The sequence below is a fragment of the Schistocerca nitens genome, chromosome 6, assembly GCF_023898315.1.
Source record: "Schistocerca nitens isolate TAMUIC-IGC-003100 chromosome 6, iqSchNite1.1, whole genome shotgun sequence".
NCBI lineage: Eukaryota > Metazoa > Arthropoda > Insecta > Orthoptera > Acrididae > Schistocerca > Schistocerca nitens.
Window position 1 is genome coordinate 549,046,460 of NC_064619.1, and position 17,486 is coordinate 549,063,945.

The 17,486-nt window shown below is 41.6% G+C and overlaps 1 pseudogene; it reads left to right on the forward strand.

The window, feature by feature from the left end:
- Nucleotides 1-12,972: 12,972 nt before the first annotated feature.
- On the forward strand, nucleotides 12,973-13,089 carry LOC126191727 (5S ribosomal RNA; annotated as a pseudogene).
- The last annotated feature ends 4,397 nt before the right edge of the window (nucleotides 13,090-17,486 follow it).

Consider the following 17,486-nt stretch of genomic DNA (forward strand, 5'->3'; position numbering starts at 1 on the left):
GCAAATAGTATAACAGTTATTATAATAATGGGAATTATCTGCATGATAATAAAAAATGAATAGTTAAACGCGCCAAGATTGCGCTCAACATTCTTGGTATCCTTCTGCTGCTGACCGAGCGAGGTGGCGCAGTGGTTAGCACACTGGACTCGCATTCGGGAGGACGACGGTTCAATCCCGTCTCCGGCCATCCTGATTTAGGTTTTCCGTGATTTCCCTAAATCGCTTCAGGCAAATGCCGGGATGGTTCCTTTGAAAGGGCACGGCCGATTTCCTTCCCCATCCTTCCCTCACCCGAGCTTGCGCTCCGTCTCTAATGACCTCGTTGTCGACGGGACGTTAAACACTAATCTCCTCCTCCTCCTTCTGCTGCTGCTCTCAGTACTGAACAACATATACTGATGGAACACCAATTAAATAACCACAGTAATAACACTTCACTGACCCCAACTAGCTCAAAGCTGTGGCCGTAAACGAGTCATAGTGTGCACATAGTAGATGTTACGGAAGAATGCCATAACGGAAAGACTCATGCGGAAAAGCAGAGACCACCAATGTTTGCTGCTAAGGTTGGTTGCAGAGAACGAATGAAGTGATGAAGGAAACCGATTACTAATGTTACTATATAATGACAGCATTAAGTTACAGGACGAACTTAGCAAAAAAACCAGAAAGCGTAAATCAGACAAAGATAATATGGTACAGGCTATGATTAAGGTATCAGTCAATGATATACCTGTAGATATAGATACTGGAGCTACTGCGTATGTGATGGGTTTTAATTTGTACAAGCTGTTCAGTTTAAAAAGTAATGTTTCGGTTTTCCCCACTCAGAAATGTAACGTTACTGGAGTTTTTGGGCGGCAGTCACAGACTATAAAGTTTCACATACGGGTCGAGGTTGTAACTGAGAAGAAAGTACTGAGAAGCAACTTCTCGGTATTGAATAAATTATCAGTTTCTTGGGATGGGATTTCCTGAGCAAGAGGAAAACTATAATCGACCCCTAGGCAGGAATATTAGTTTTGGGAAGTGAAGGTATCAGTATAAGTCTGGGATTTGCGAAATTGATGGAACTTCACAGTAAATGCTACCAGCTAATTGACATAAAATGCGTCAGTCAAGTTAATTTAGATTGTATGATGCCCATAGTCGGAAGGAGGTAGAAACTTCATAACATATAAGTCCACGTATCTGACAGAGGAGCAACAAAAGAAATCTGGTAATCTGTTGAATAATTACTTAGGTATTTGACGATAGGCCTGGAATTATATAAGGTTACATGTACTATGAGGAAATTTATCCCCGTGGAACCTTCTGTCGATATTCTTATCCTGCACCTTGGTCCAAAAAAGAAGCAATAACCAAAGAGATATGTAAAATGTTAGGTTGTCAGATCGCTGAGCAGTCAGATTCTACGTATACCAGTCCGTTACTCACTGTGGTCAAATCAGATGGTAGTATTCGCTTGGTTTTGGAGATGCAGGACATTAAAAAATTATGGGACCTGTCTAGATGTGACTGGAAAACTTAGAGGATCTATCAAAGAAATTCTACAGAGTTAAATACTTAATCTCCATGGATGTAAAATTCTCGCACTGGCAGGTTGAAATAGACAAAGAACCAAGGAAGTATGCAGTCTTAATCTTCTCTGGTAGGAGTTATCAGTTTCGAGTAATGCAGTTTGGTCTAAATGTGAGCACAGGCGTATCTGTCACAGAATTGGATACTGAGTAGGGACCAGAGATGCTTGATAAAGTTACTCTGGATGTAGATGATCCGTTAAATACCACAGAGAGGTGAGAAGAACACCATGAATTACGAGAAAGTGTATCTGAGAAGTTCACAGAATTCGGGGTTACTACGAACCTGATGAAATCTAAATTTCGTAGGAATCAGATTACGTTGTTAGGCCATGTTATAATAACGTCAGGAATAAAACCAGATCTGAAGAAGTTAGATATGATCAGGAATTTCCAACATCACATTAAGAAGAAACAACAAAAAGCGTTTCTGGATTTACTTCGCTTTCCGCAAATTCGTGCTCAATCAGTTGTCAAACAATGATCAGTTGTTGAGTTTATTACAGAAGAATAAGCAATGGTAGTCGCCACCTCAATGTCCAGAAGCGTATGAACAAATAAAAACTTGATTTGTATAATCAGATGTTTTGCATCACCCAAATATGGATGAGGATATATGCTTGGTTGCTGTCGGTAACAGGATTAGGTGTTTGCTTATTTCAAGTACCTGACAATGACGATCAACAGGAAATCACAATGAGAGGTTTTGCAACCCAGATTTCGTCCGACTGCGAGAGATGTTACACTGTAATGGAATCGGAAGTATCTCTAATAAAATGGGCTTTCGAAAAATTTAATTTTTTCGTGTATGGCAAACAAATTACAGGGTGCAGTGACCAGTTGTCGTAAAACTTTTTATTATGTGTCGACCCCTGCAGGCTAGGCTTGCCAGATGGTCGTTTATAGTGCAAAGTCACGACATACCAATAATACATGTAAAAGGAAAGGACAGTATCGTGGCAGATGTTCTTTCGAGACTACCACAAGGTCTAACTAAACTACAAGAAACAGCAGAGCAGTCTTCCAGTTTCAAAGGCTTACCAGTTAAAAAATTCGGCAACAGTACCTAAACATGAGTAGGAACGTAGCTAATTTACAAGATAATGACCCTCAGTGGAGAAAAGCAAACTTTACTTCAACATAATGATCCAGTTGTTGAATCAAGTATAAACTGTATTCTGATGTATTATTCTACAAAAGTAGCGATGTAGGTAATACATGGAAAGCTTGCATCCCTTTGTAGTGTCTTTTAAGTTTCATTTGGTTTACTCATTACGTTTGGGGACGTTTCGGACTTCAAAAGTGTACAGCCAAAATACTTCGACACTGTTACTATCCATACTTAAAGAGAAAGGTAACTACTGTGAGCCGTGGCAGCTCATATCACCTCCCAGCTATCGATAACTTGTAGCTGACGTCTCACCGCGGGGGTGCGTATTACTCGCTTGTGCAGTTATCGCTACCTCGCCTAGTATTCAAAAGTGGCCGCTAAAGCTACGTCTGGGAGAGGACTCTGAAGAGCGCAGCGCTGGCAGTTGACGGGTAGTTTTATCACAGCATGGAGCCGGGGGCAGCAGCAGTGCTTGGAGCAACGGAACGCGGTGCGGATCGGTACTGCGTCTTTTCCGGGTCGTCGTTCACGCTTCCTCGCCAGGACCGGGCAGAAGGCAATGGTCTGCTTCGCTTATATTGTGTGCAACTAGTTGTTCAGCTCCGTGCACCGATTTCTAGCTCCACAAGCTTTTTGAACAGTTGTTCGTGTTTATGTTCATTGAGCCTTTATACAAGCCTTCATATTTGGCTCTGTCATTGAGCGACTACTGTATTTCCCTGAATGTTCTGTCCCATTTTGAAGTAACTTATGTTAACCTGCGTGACAGAGTTCTCTCTCAAAGAAATTTGCTATGGTTAACGTTGTAATGGTTATGTACTCGTAATGTTCCCAGCCGTTCAATCATAGTTATTCCAGGGGCCTATTCCTTATCTAGTTTAAAAAAGAAAACGTGTTTGTTTTAAAATTCTCATGCACGAGAAGCAGCTGTTTCTGAATTTTAAAATTTGCTTCCCCGGTGTTTTATAAGCTCGTGGGCTCTCTGGGATCACGATTTTGAGGTCGTTTAAGCATGCTGTGAGCTCCAGCTAATGCACTTACAATGTTTCTGGAAGAGTGTTCTGTCTTGGCGACTTCTTGTCACGTGGTCGTAGCTTACTTGTGACTGTGTGCACGGCTCTTGAGCATTTCATAACGCGGCTTGGTATCTGTTTGCAGTAGCGCGCCCTAGTAGTCTGTGCTCAGGCTGAGTATCTTATGTTACCTGAATTTCATTGTAAACGAAGTTTGGATTAACTGCCTCCCCACAAGATATTTTCTCTTTAACGTTTAATACATTTTGTACTCTTGTCTTAAGTGTAAATGAAAATTTCTTTGGTGTAAACTTTTTGTCTGATCCCTAAAGGGTATGATTCCTTTGTTAATATGTACAATTTGAGGGTTTGCTTAATGTCTTGGTCTTGAATTCTCTTGAAGAAATGTATCTAGAACTCTTTTAACTGTTGTAATTGGCTGGTTATTTACAATTGTTCAATATAATTAATTTAAAGAGGCCAATGTTCTTGAATTTGTATGAGGTTATTATCATTGTAATTCAGTGCCCGTATCATTCACCACTTTAAGAGCCTTCATTTTTGTAATGGCCAATTAACTTCGATTTCCCTACATATTTTTCAAAGGGGATCTTTTGTTACTAAAAATATATATTAAAGTAAATCTTGTTGCTCAAGGATAAATGATGTTAGTTAAATGGGAACAGTTCTTCCATGTCGTCTCCCTGATCCTGGTAATTCTCGATTTCATAGAGTATTAGAAGCTTGCATTTAATGTCAAAAGGCTAAACCTAGCAATAAATATAGTAGAATGCTGCTACATCGTATCATTGCTATAAGACCATTACAGCTGGTATCTTGTGATGTTGCTGGTGCACTGTTATCAGTCAGATGTGGCATTAAATATGTTGTAGCACCTTATGACTTATTTACTGTGTTAATATGTAAACAGTAAGAGTTCCAACAGCTGCAACCATTAGCAGGAGGCTCATTCAAGACTTTATCCCACTGGTGGGAAAATACGGCACAGCGCCAATACGAGAAAATTGCGAATCGATTAAAAACTAGGACGAACCAAACAGAACCGAATAGGGGAGAAAATTCTTCTGAAAACCCATCCTAAAGCGTCACTTTAAAATGACAAAGTAAGAAATGGCAAACTCTCTTTTCTGGACCGTATGTCATTCTAGATATCCCTCATGAACGAAGCTCTCTGCTAACTCACCCAGAAACAAGGAAAATAAAAGGCCTTTTCCCCAGAGGACATTAAAGGAATTTACAAATAAAGTTGTTGCTTGTTCTGTACATATACTAAATAGTAGTCACATACTTTTAAGCAAAACGGTTCTTTGTGTCAGTTGTTCTAGATTTAAGTATCTGTTCCTCGAAAAATGTTTTATGATGTATGGTTTTAAATAAATGACTGGTTGTTCAAGAGCAGTAAAAACTGTAGACAAACTGATTTTCGTGACAAATATTGAAAGAATTTTGAGTTCTCAGTCCTTAGTTAAAGTTACAGTGATCATGAACTGCTGGCTTGGAGTTGGAATATTTAGCTGCTACTTCCTAAGTGAATTTTCTGCTTTCAGTTCGACCATGAACTTGGTAATAAATTGTTTTAATAGCTTTCACAACGATCCTAAAGCTCTGTAGTAATCTGATAGAGACATAGACCAAATAGCTTTCAGCTATGACTTGATTTCATTTTTATTAAATGACAATTAATGTTCTCACAAATGATGTAAGACTAGTTATTTATTATTTCCAGTGTGTGCAATATATTACTGATGCAGGGGTGTACGTGTTGCGCAGATAAGATTTATGGCTGTTGATGAGTTAAACGTAAGATCTAAGTTCGATTTAACGTAACGTGTGTTATTTTCAAATGGTTCAAATGGCTCTGAGCACTATGGGACTCAACTGCTGAGGTCATTAGTCCCCTAGAACTTAGAACTAGTTAAACCTAACTAATCTAAGGACATCACAAACATCCATGCCCGAGGCAGGATTCGAACCTGCGACCGAAGCGGTCTTGCGGCTCCAGACTGCAGCGCCTTTAACCGCACGGCCACTTCGGCCGGCTGTTATTTTCACTTCATTATATGAGACTAGTGGTTTTTCTAGCGGTAAATCTTCTTATAAAGGTTAATAGCGAATACCAGCGCCTGCTAAGCTCTCGATTACACTGTTGTCACTGCTTATGTATACTTTACTTTTTGTGTACTGAATCTGGTAACTTTAAATGAGAGCAATTAGCTGTGATCAATTCTGCTGTGAAACTATGGACTCGTTGACACGCGCCGAAGCATAAATTGAGACAGAAACTGTTCTTATAATCATCACAACAATGCACGAGTTTCTTAACTCAGGTTGCGCAGGAGACAAACAGAACAAACATCACGAAAAATACATGTGACTTGTGTTTACGAAAACAAGAAAGCAATGTATGGGCTGCGTAGATGATACGATGAAATGTGAGAAGCAGAGCAAATCGTGACGTGCACATCTGGAATGACAGAAACTAATATATAACTGTACGTGTTCCCAGATGTTATTAGTATTGACAGTAACCTCATAATGTGTGCGAATGTTGCATATTCACGTTGATGGAGTGCTGGAAGCTGCCCAAGAACGGCCGTCTGTAGCTTGTGGGAAGAAGGTCTCGAGAAAATCAGCCGTTTGGGCTCAGTTCTTAAACTGCCAGCCACAGTCTCAATATTCCAGGTCATTAGTCTCCAGCAGACGAGAAGAAAATCGAGACAAAGCCAATACAGCAAACTGTGAGGTAATGTAGAAAAAAAAAAAACCTGCGAAATGGCTTGAAATACTTGGAATACTTGAGCAGCATTTGTTAAGCTCGTATAGTATTAGAATGGAATATTTAAGACCTAATAATAAGTTGGATTTTGTAGTGAGCAGTCACCAGCATATTCAAGTACGTGTTAAATATTTAACTATGAATAAGAAATTGATCTACGGTACTGAGGCCAGTGATCCAATCATTCACTGGCCCAGTCCGGATGGCAATGTAGCCACGCTTTGACTCCTTAAGCCGTAATTTATAAAAATAAAATTTAAATAGTTTAACTGACATATTAAGTATTAGTTATAAAAAAGAATACAATATATTCCTAAGAGAGCCAAAGTAGTAAGAAGCATCTTGATTAGAATTCGTTTGTTTCTATTAATCTACAAGTAAAAGAGAAAATAATGGCTCAGTCTCATTCTTTTCAGATTTGTTTTGTAATAACCTTGTCCATTAGCACTAATCACTTCGTTATGATGTGTAATTGTGACCTGAAAGTTCAAACAATGTACTAGTATTATTACCCGAGTTATTCCAAAAATTCAATTAGCCGTGTGGTCGTCGTTGTGATAAATCAGTTAAGGAAATAGAAAGTCTTATTTTCGGAGATAGTTAATAAGACTGAAATTATTAACAGATAAAGCATATGGACAGCGTAAAACATTAAACCGATAATATTTGATATTAGTTTTGTAAAAAATTTAACCTAGCGAACATTGTGCTAACCGATAGTCCATTTTTCAATAACCAGACAATGTGTACTGTCGGTCTAAGCACTCTGGTCGCTGTTGAAAGCAAGCATTGAAATCATTTTTGCTACAAAAAAGTAGTTTTAAAATATAACCCAAGTTCATTTGAGTTTGCTAGGCCCAGGACTACAAAACCAGATACTGAGAGACATAGTTCTATCTGATTAAGTTCCGTCAGGGTAGTAAATCAACGACATTTAGTTCACGATAAAACTAAACTGTATTTAACCTGGATCCTGGATAGTTGTGTCTTCTTCCTCGTCCCTTATACATGTCGATTTGTTCTTCATAATAATATCTACTGCTAGAACTTAACATGAAAGAAGCCACGTAAGCGCATCGAACTTTTAATACGACCATCAATTAAAAAATAGCCAGAACATCAGATTCAATACAACTGTCGGAGACAACAAACGATTTGGAAGAGCAGTTGAACGTAATGGAAAGTGTCATGAAAGGAGGATGTAAGATGAACATGAACAAAAGCAAAACAAGGAATTAGTTAGGAAACTAGATGCTTGAAGTAACAGATGAGTTTTGTTATTGGGACCGCAAAATAACTGATGATGGTCGGAACAGAGAGTATGTACTAAGTAGACTGGCAATGGGAAGAAAAGCGTTTCTGAAGAACGGCAATTTGTCAACATTGAATATAGACTTAACCGCCAGGAATGCTATTCTGAAAGTATTTGTAGGGAATGTGGGCATGTGTGGCAGTGAAACACGAACAGCAAGGAGTTTAAAAAATGTTTCAAATGGCTCTAAGCACTATGGGACTTAACATCTGAGGTCATCAGTCCCCTAGACTTAGAACTACTGAAACGTAAGGACAGCACACACATCCATGCCCGAGGCAGGATTCGAACCTGCGACCGTAGCAGCATCGCGGTTCTGGACTGAGCGCCGAGAACCGCTCGGCCGCACCGGCCGGCAAGGAGTTTAGACAAGAAGAGAATAGAAGATTCTGATATCTGGTGCTACAGAAGAGTGCTGAAGAATAGACGGGTAAATCATGTAACTAATGAAGAGCTACTAAATAGAATTGGAGAGAAAAGAATATTGTGGCACAACCTGACTAGGAGACAGGATCGATTGATAGGACACATTCTGAGACATCACGGTATCACAAGCTTAGTGTGGAGGAAAGTATGGGGGCAGAACTCATAAGGAGAGACGAAGAGATGAATGCCGTAAGCAGATTCAGAAGGATGTATGTCACAATGGTTATTCAGTGATGAAGAGGCATGGACAGGATAGGGCAGCATGAAGACCAGCATCAAAACAGTTTTCATACTGAAGACCAGAACAAGATCATAGGTACACATGGTTAAAGAAGAATTTCTGTGTTTCCGAAACAGTAAAATTCTCTGTGAGGAGGGGGGATGGAGGGAGGGGAAGAACACTGAAGGACTTAACCTGCGGCGTGCAAGGAGAAAGAGAGCTTACGTCGTACACAAAGTTACGGCGCTGAAAGATGGGTGCACAGGGCAGACAAACGGACTCGCAGCGGCCACTAGGAGCGCTCGCGTCATTGGCGGCTGCCTGGCGTGCTAATTTAATTTTTCGAGCCCCGTTACGCTAGGCTTCACACCGCCACGTTTTAATACTGTTTAACGGAGAGCGGCACAGCCCTCCTGCCGACTCTGCAAATTGCGCTCAACCCCGAAGAGAAACCGACCCCAGCCCCGTCGCGTCGCTTCCAAGAGCCGCTTCACTAGCAAACCCCTCCTCCTACCACCACGAGCCGTAACCACTGCGCCCGACGAAATCCGGGGCCGCGCAATTCGTGACAAGGCTCTCCATTTCTCCTCTCCTCTCGCCTCTCGGTCTCCGCCCCTCTCCCCTCCGCTGCATCCACTCTTCTCCCTATTTACATGCGCCGCGGATGTATCTGGAGAGAAGATTGAGCTCCATCAATCAGATAAAGTAAGCCATTTTTAAAACAGAGTGGGAAGTTATTTGGGAGGCGGCCGCTGCCTTTCGGCAGGGAATTTGCATGGTAAAAGCCTGGGGCCTTATTAGGCCCCTGCTGGCCACGTCTGGAGGCGGGCCAGCGCCGGCGCACACAGACGCAGAAATTAGCCCGCGTCTTCCCCCCCCCCCTCCCCCCATTCAGTGTATGCCAGGGCACACGTCCTCCACTGCGTCACCGTCGCGCAGGGTTCTAAAGTCCACAGTCTTTAACAGCAACTGCGTTTTATTTTCTCAGTGCCTAAACACTTACAAAATTTCTCACCATTCTGCGAGCACGACGAAGCTGCACTTCCCATTTACACGAAGAATATTTCTCGACGCAACACATAAATACTATTTTTTATATGTTTAAATTGAAATTATTGTCGACGTAGCCAAATTAAATACATACTGAAGTACACAGTGAACCCGAACTCCACCACCGAAACTATGTGTGAGTATCAGGAAAATTCTCTTAGTACACTGACGGAAGAAAATCACAGCACCAAAAAATACTTAATGTAGAGTAATGAAATTTCGGGAAACATCTGTCTAGGTAACATATTTAAGTGATTAACGATGCAAGATCATGAGTTGTCCGCGGCTCGTGGTCTTGCGTTCTCGCTTCCCGCGCACGGGGTCCCGGGTTCGATTCCCGGAGGGGTCGGGGACTTTCTCTGCCTCGAGATGAGTGGGTGTTGTGTGTATTTCATCCTAATTTCATCCTCATTCACTTGCAAGTCGCCGTAGTGGCGTTGAAGAACTTGTGGAGCGGTCGCCGAACAGCCCCGCGAGGGGTCTCCCGGCCACCAATGCCATACACTCATTCTTATTATTATCAAGAGTTAATGCGTGCTTGAGATAGTCTATTGCCAATGTAAAGTTGTGGTACGTTAATAATCGATCTAACCGCCATAATGTCGCATGCAAACGTCCATCCATTGTGTTGTACAGGTACCGTACCTCATTAGTGGGATGGAGTTCCACGCCTGTTGTAGTTGGTCGGTCAGTACAGGCACGGCAAATGCTGTTCGTGGATAACGTTGGAATTATCGTCTGATGATGTCTCATATGTTCTCGATCCGGAGACAGATCTGATGATCTAGGATGACAAGAGAACACGTCGATACTCTGTAGAACATATTGGGTTACAGCACCGATATCTAGGTGAGCGTTGTCCTGTTGGAACCTCCCCCCACCTTCCCTGGAATGCTGTTCACGAACTTCAGCACAGCAGGTACAATCATTACACTAATGTACAAATTTTCAGTTATGCTGTATGGGAAAACGACGGCAGTGCTCGTGCTGTCACACAAAATCACCCCAGATCATAGCTCCATGTGGAGGTGCTGCGTATGTATCACTCAGACCTCTACCCTGCCTTCCTAGTTACCGATTTGTACCCATTGTGCTACTGTGGTACGAACACCTGCTCAAACTGCTGCTGCAAATGCAGTACGATCAGCTAGAATCATGAGCCGATCATGATGGCCTTCCCTCTCTGTAGTCTGAAGTGGCCGTCTGGGCCCGGTCTTGTAGCTACCGTACACACTCGTAACCACCGCTGCCAGCATTCATATACAGTGCCTACATTCCAGATAAGTCTTTCTGTAGTTGTTGTTGTTGTTGTGGTCTTCAGTCCTGAGACTAGTTTGATGCAGCTCTCCATGCTACTCTATCCTGTGCAAGCATAGACCGAGCGAGGTGGCGCAGTGGTTAGCACACTGGACTCGCATTCGGGAGGACGACGGTTCAATCCCGTCTCCAGCCATCCTGATTTACGTTTTCCGTGATTTCCCTAAATCGTTTCAGGCAAAAGCCGGGATGGTTCCTTTGAAAGGGCACGGCCGATTTCCTTCCCCATCCTTCAATAACCCGAGCTTGCACTCCGTCTCTAATGACCTCGTTGTCGACGGGACGTTAAACACCAATATCCTCCTCCTCCTCCTCCTGTGAAAGCTTCTTCATCTCCCCCCCCTACATCCTTCTGAATCTGCTTAATGAATTGAGCTCTTGGTCTCCCTCTACGATTTTGCCGGCCGAAGTGGCCGTGCGGTTAAAGGCGCTGCAGTCTGGAACCGCAGGACCGCTACGGTCGCAGGTTCGAATCCTGCCTCGGGCATGGATGTTTGTGATGTCTTTAGGTTAGTTAGGTTTAACTAGTTCTAAGTTCTAGGGGACTAATGACCTCAGAAGTTGAGTCCCATAGTGCTCAGAGCCATTTGAACCATTTGAACCTCTACGATTTTTACCCTCCACGCTGCCCTCCAATACTAAATTTGTGATCCCTTGATGCCTCAAAACATGTCCTACCAACCGATCCCTTCTTCTAGTCAAGCTGTGCCACAAACTCCTCTTCTCCCCAATTCTATTCAATACCTCCTCATTAGTTACGTGATCTACCCATCTTATCTTCAGCATTCTTCTGTAGCACCACATTTCGAAAGCTTCTATTCTCTTCTTGTCCAAACTGGTTATCGTCCATGTTTCACTTCCATACAAGGCTACACTCCATACAAATACTTTCAGAAACGACTTCCTGACACATAAATCTATACTCGATGTTAACAAATTTCTCTTCTTCAGAAACGCTTTCCTTGCCATTGCCAGTCTACATTTTATATCTTCTCTACTTCGACCATCATCAGTTATTTTACTCCCTAAATAGCAAAACTCCTTTACTACTTTAAGTGTCTCATTTCCTAATCTAATCCCCTCAGCATCACCCGATTTAATTTGACTACATTCCATTATCCTCGTTTTGCTTTTGTTGATGTTCATCTTATATCCCCCTTTCAAGACACTGTCCATTCCGTTCAACTGCTCTTCCAAGTCCTTTGCTGTCTCTGACAGAATTACAATGTCATCGGCGAACCTCAAAGTTTTTACTTCTCTCCATGAATTTTAATACCTACTCCGAGTTTTTCTTTTGATTCCTTTACTGCTTGCTCAATATACAGATTGAATAACATCGGGGAGAGGCTACAACCCTGTCTCACTCCCTTGCCAACCACTGCTTCCCTTTCATGCCCCTCGACTCTTATAACTGCCATCTGGTTTCTGTACAAATTGTAAATAGCTTTTCGCTCCCTGTATTTTACCCCTGCCACCTTCAGAATTTGAAAGAGTGTATTCCAGTTAACGTTGTCAAATGCTTTCTCTAAGTCTACAAATGCTAGAAACGTAGGTTTGCCTTTTCTTAATCTTTCTTCTAAGATAAGTCGTAAGGTTAGTATTGCCTCACGTGTTCCAACATTTCTACGGAATCCAAACTGATCTTCCCCGAGGTCCGCTTCTACCAGTTTTTCCATTCGTCTGTAAAGAATTCGCGTTAGTATTTTGCAGCTGTGACTTATTAAACTGATAGTTCGGTAGTTTTCACATCTGTCTACACCTGCTTTCTTTGGGATTGGAATTATTATATTCTTCTTGAAGTCTGAGGGTATTTCGTCTGTCTCATACATCTTGCTCACCAGATGGTAGAGTTTTGTCATGACTGGCTCTCCCAAGGCCATCAGTAGTTCTAATGGAATGTCGTCTACTCCCGGGGCCTTGTTTCGACTCAGGTCTTTCAGTGCTCTGTCAAACTCTTCACGCAGTATCTTATCTCCCATTTCATCGTCTTCTACATCCTTTTCCATTTCCATAATATTGTCCTCAAGTACATCGCCCTTGTATAAATCTTCTATATACTCCTTCCACCTTTCTACCTTCCCTTCTTTGCTTAGAACTTTCTGTAGTATCACAGAAGAAATATCCAGCTCCTCGGAGCCCTATGGGCAACGGCCTTGCCGCAGTGGATACACCGGTTCCCGTGAGATCACCGAAGTTAAGCGCTGTCGGGCGTGGCCGGCACTTGGATGGGTGACCATCCAGCCGCCATGCGCTGTTGCCATTTTTCGGGGTGCACTCAGCCTCGTGATGCCAGATGAGGAGCTACTCGACCGAATAGTAGCGGCTCCGGTCAAAGGAAACCATCGTAACGACTGGGAGACCGGTGTGCTGACCACATGCCCCTCCTATCCGCATCCTCAACTGAGGATGACACGGCGGTCGGATGGTCCCGATGGGCCACTTGTGGCCTGACGACGGAGTGAGTAAGTGAGTGTCGGAGCCCTATAACACGACCTTGTTGAAACTCAGTGGCGTCTTTGTTTTTTGAAGTCATTCTGGACTAACATCGACTCACCACGTTCAATCTCAAACGCTCCCGACCGTTACAGCATGCATTTAAAACAAACCTGATTTGAATTCTCATAGTGCGGCTTCTAGCGCCACTCTTAAGCGACCAGCGTTAAATTTGAATAGTCATATTTCAGATGTAGAACCACGCGTATCAACTTTCGTTTATGTCGCAAAACTCTTTCTTTCTGGTATGATTTTTTTTCGTCAGTGTATTTTGGTACAAGTGACCCTGGTCTCCTTCGAATCCTTACAGATTAATGACATTTCCTGTGACAGTTTACCCTCTTATTTTTGTACCAGCAGACAACGGTGCTAATTGGCTTTGTGGCTTCTTTGGAAATAATCTTGTTCCATTCAATCACGATGCTTGCTGTTGACAACAGTAATGTCCGCTTTACACTTCGCCCTCAAGCTGCCGTTCACTACTATTCGGTTCTCTCTCAGGTTTGTTGTTTCGGCAGTATTAGTTGAACGTTGTAATACACAGCATTACTGATGAACTGTTGTCCGATATGCACCTAGTATATGGGTTCACTGAACGCTATGAAAGAGAGGAATATCAACGCTTTGTTGCGCTGTTTAGAGTAGTACATCTACATAACAGTCCCCAAGCCATATAATGTTGTATTGCGTAGGGTACTTTAGGTACGACTATCTGAGCCCTCCAACTCTATTCCACTGACTAATAGTGATTGGGAAGTATGATTGTCGGTTAGCCGCCGTATTGGCTATAATTTCTCGAATTTTCTCCTCGTGATCAATACGCGGTGTACTGTATGTGGGGGGAAGTAATATGTTGTTCTACTCCTCCTGAAAAGTGCTGTCTCGAAATTTCAATAGTAAATCTTTGTGGTGATATGTCACACGCTTTTTACTGCTGTGATGGGATTCGCTCAGAAAAAAGGTAAGAGTGGTATAAAATTGAATAAACTATCACTCTCAAACAAACCGTCAGTGATCAGAAGTCACTGATGCCAAAGTCGTAAATATTCTGTAACAAACAGCCTCTGAAATTTTGTCGTTGGGGTTCGGGTTATCCCTGTACGTGTCATGCAAACAGCGGAGGACACTAGTATGAGCAGGAGGGGAAATCCAAGAGAAGGCAAGGTGTTTCAGTGTAGTGGGTGAACAAAGTGGTTTGAGGTGGCACTATCATACATAAGAAGATATAAGCGGGTATATTTTATAAGCGTAGCCACGTGAAACGTACAATTTCTTCGTAAACAATAGCACTGTTAAGAACACGTTCATAAATCTTCAGAGTATACAAATAATACACTTCATCGTTTGACATCATACTATGGATATTTCAATGTCAGTATTTCCTTTCAAAAAACACATTTCGAAAATGCCTCACCCTACGTTTCTTCATTTTTAGTAGCCGTTTCTGTTTCACTTGCACTGGAAAAGTCAGATGATGGACTGTCATCTTCACTTGCGGAATCAGTAACGCTTCATCACTATAACTAACAGCTTTGTATGCATTGAATGTTTAAACAAGACGAAGAAAGGGCCACTATGTAAACTTGAAATAAAGGACCGGAAAATTTTGAGGAAAATCCTTGGCCCTATCAAAAAAAACGGAGAATTCCGCCGAAGATACAACTGTGAATTAAATGAATATACAGAAGACATTGTTACCAGCATGAGGAAGCGGAGAATGATGTTTTCTGGTCATCTGGAAAGAATGAACCCGCAAAGACTTACTCGTCGCATACATTCATCAATTTTAAAAAACAAAATCGAATTCAAATTGGGCAAGCCAAGTTAAAAAGGATTTACAGGAAGCTGAAATATCATTTGATGACATTCAGGATCGAGAAGTTTTCACAGAAAAAGTCAAAATTACTAAAAACGTTATTTCGCTCACTATGCTAGTGCCACGTCCTGCCTGCAAATGGTAAAAACAGAGAAAAGAAACACAGTCAACCAAAATGAAAATCTACTGGCAGAAGAGGAAATCACAATCAGGGAAGAGATAAAAATCTTCGTGCTCCATAGCAGGCTGAAACGATAGCAAAAAAGTAATAACTACCAATATTCGAATCTGTGCTACATTTGACATTTATGATCGTGTCCAGCACTTCGTCCAGTACACCTTCACTTACTGTGTACCGATGTTCTTTTAATGGAGGCAATTTGTTCGCCTATAAGTTTTAATAATGTGTCCATTATGGTCACACCACGTTCAGAAAAGCAGTTATGGACTCTTGCCAGTATCAACGCTCCAGGATTCAATTCTGGATGGTATAGAGGAAGACATAACACTGTATTACAATGTTTGGTTAAAATACTGTCTTTTTATAACTGATATGGCCTTGTTTGTTCATTTTGATCAGTAAATACTACTTTGCTTAGTATGTACTTGTGGAAAGGACACCCTTTCCGTAAACCAATACATCATTTCTCTCCTCATGGAGTTGGGTGCTAGACAAGAGTCACTTGCTCATTGCAGTAAGGGGTATTATCTATAATGAGAACAGTGTGAGGCGGTAGACCTACTGTTCTCAATTTGAGAGGCTCATATCGTTGCTATTATCCCCTTTTTCTTACTACATTTAACTGCTACGTAGAATTCAGTAAAAATTGCTCTCCCCACCAGCATGGATGATGATAATTTTGTCTCCTTTGGAAACAAGTTTCATCATATCCATTGCTGAACTGGTTCTCTACGGTACGTTGCTGTGTGACAAGTGTGAACACACATCTCGTCCTTATAGGCAACTGGACAACACTCGCATCTGTACCCTCAGATATTTTTAAGTAAGCAGTTTGTTTTGTCCTCATTCTACCGTTCCTGGGGAACTTTCCGATTTTTCGCCGTCTTCTTCCATCTAAAATCTAGAGCGTGAGGAATTTTACGAGGTGTTTTTATATTGCCTTCAGCATTTATTAAACTCTTTTTATGAATTTCCTTCAATTTGGGTATTCTTTTATCTGCAATGCAGAAATTATTCACCATGCGGCAAGCAACTTGCTGATCAAAATGGTCTAAACTGGCCTTCTAATATTTTCATGACCTTCCTTATGAGGTGCTGAAAATGTCGAGGAGTCACCTGCCCGGACCCTCTCCAGTAACTCTTTTCAAAGTGGATTTTCGTTTCAGTGGAGCACCAGGCACAGTTTCTTTCTTCATAAACTGGTAGACGTTTGCATCCACTTCGCGTGTTCGACTATGAAGGACTTTGCCCTTTAACTTGCTTTCTACTGGTAACATCTTCAACTTAGAATGTCTTGTCCCTGAGTATTTAATAGTGAAGCGACCCGCGTGACTCAACAATAACATGTCTGACGGTGGCTGTCGACTGCGAATTTTGTTTATCATGTTCGCGTCTGTTTCCATCAACTGTACATACTGTATGTTATTTTTCTTTTGTTTTTCAAATGCCAAATAAACACGCAGCAAAGGCTGTAGAAGACGTTGACCTTTGACCTGTTCATCGACAGAGAACGGACTCTATTTCATCGCCATAAAGATTTTATGATTACGTCTCATTCATGCGTCTCATTCATGCGTGTATTAGTTGACACATTAGGTAGCAAATTAAAATGAAACCTTCAGGCGGGTTAGTCGGAGTTTACATTTGTTTCATTAAAAGGATTGCTAAGTACTTTCTTTTATTATTCATAAATATTTCACAAAGCATATCCCCAATGCTCAGAGAAATATGTTTATAGAATTTGCATTGTCATGCCTTGCTCTTTTGCCAGAACAGTAACTGATAATCCTGAAACGACAATCAAAAACTAAGTTGCTAAAACATCAACTTAAAAGAAGAAAGAACAAGAAGGCAAACTGCCTCGCAGTGATTTATTTCTGATAATTGTTTCCTATGCAACCAGAGTAGAGTCAGTTTATTCTTTACAGAGTAATAATTTGTTGTAACACCTAGATGAACGTTTCTCACACAGTGTTAGGAATAGCTGACAGTTAGTGGAATTACATTTTCAACACATGGGTTTTTGTAGTGGGGGCTCATTTAAATTACGTAACCGTTAGTTATTCTAAATAATATTGTGTGTCATTATTTTATGCAATCTAATTTACGGACACTCTTATGCATTTCAGACTAACCTCAGTCACATTCCTAAAAGTAATGTACATAA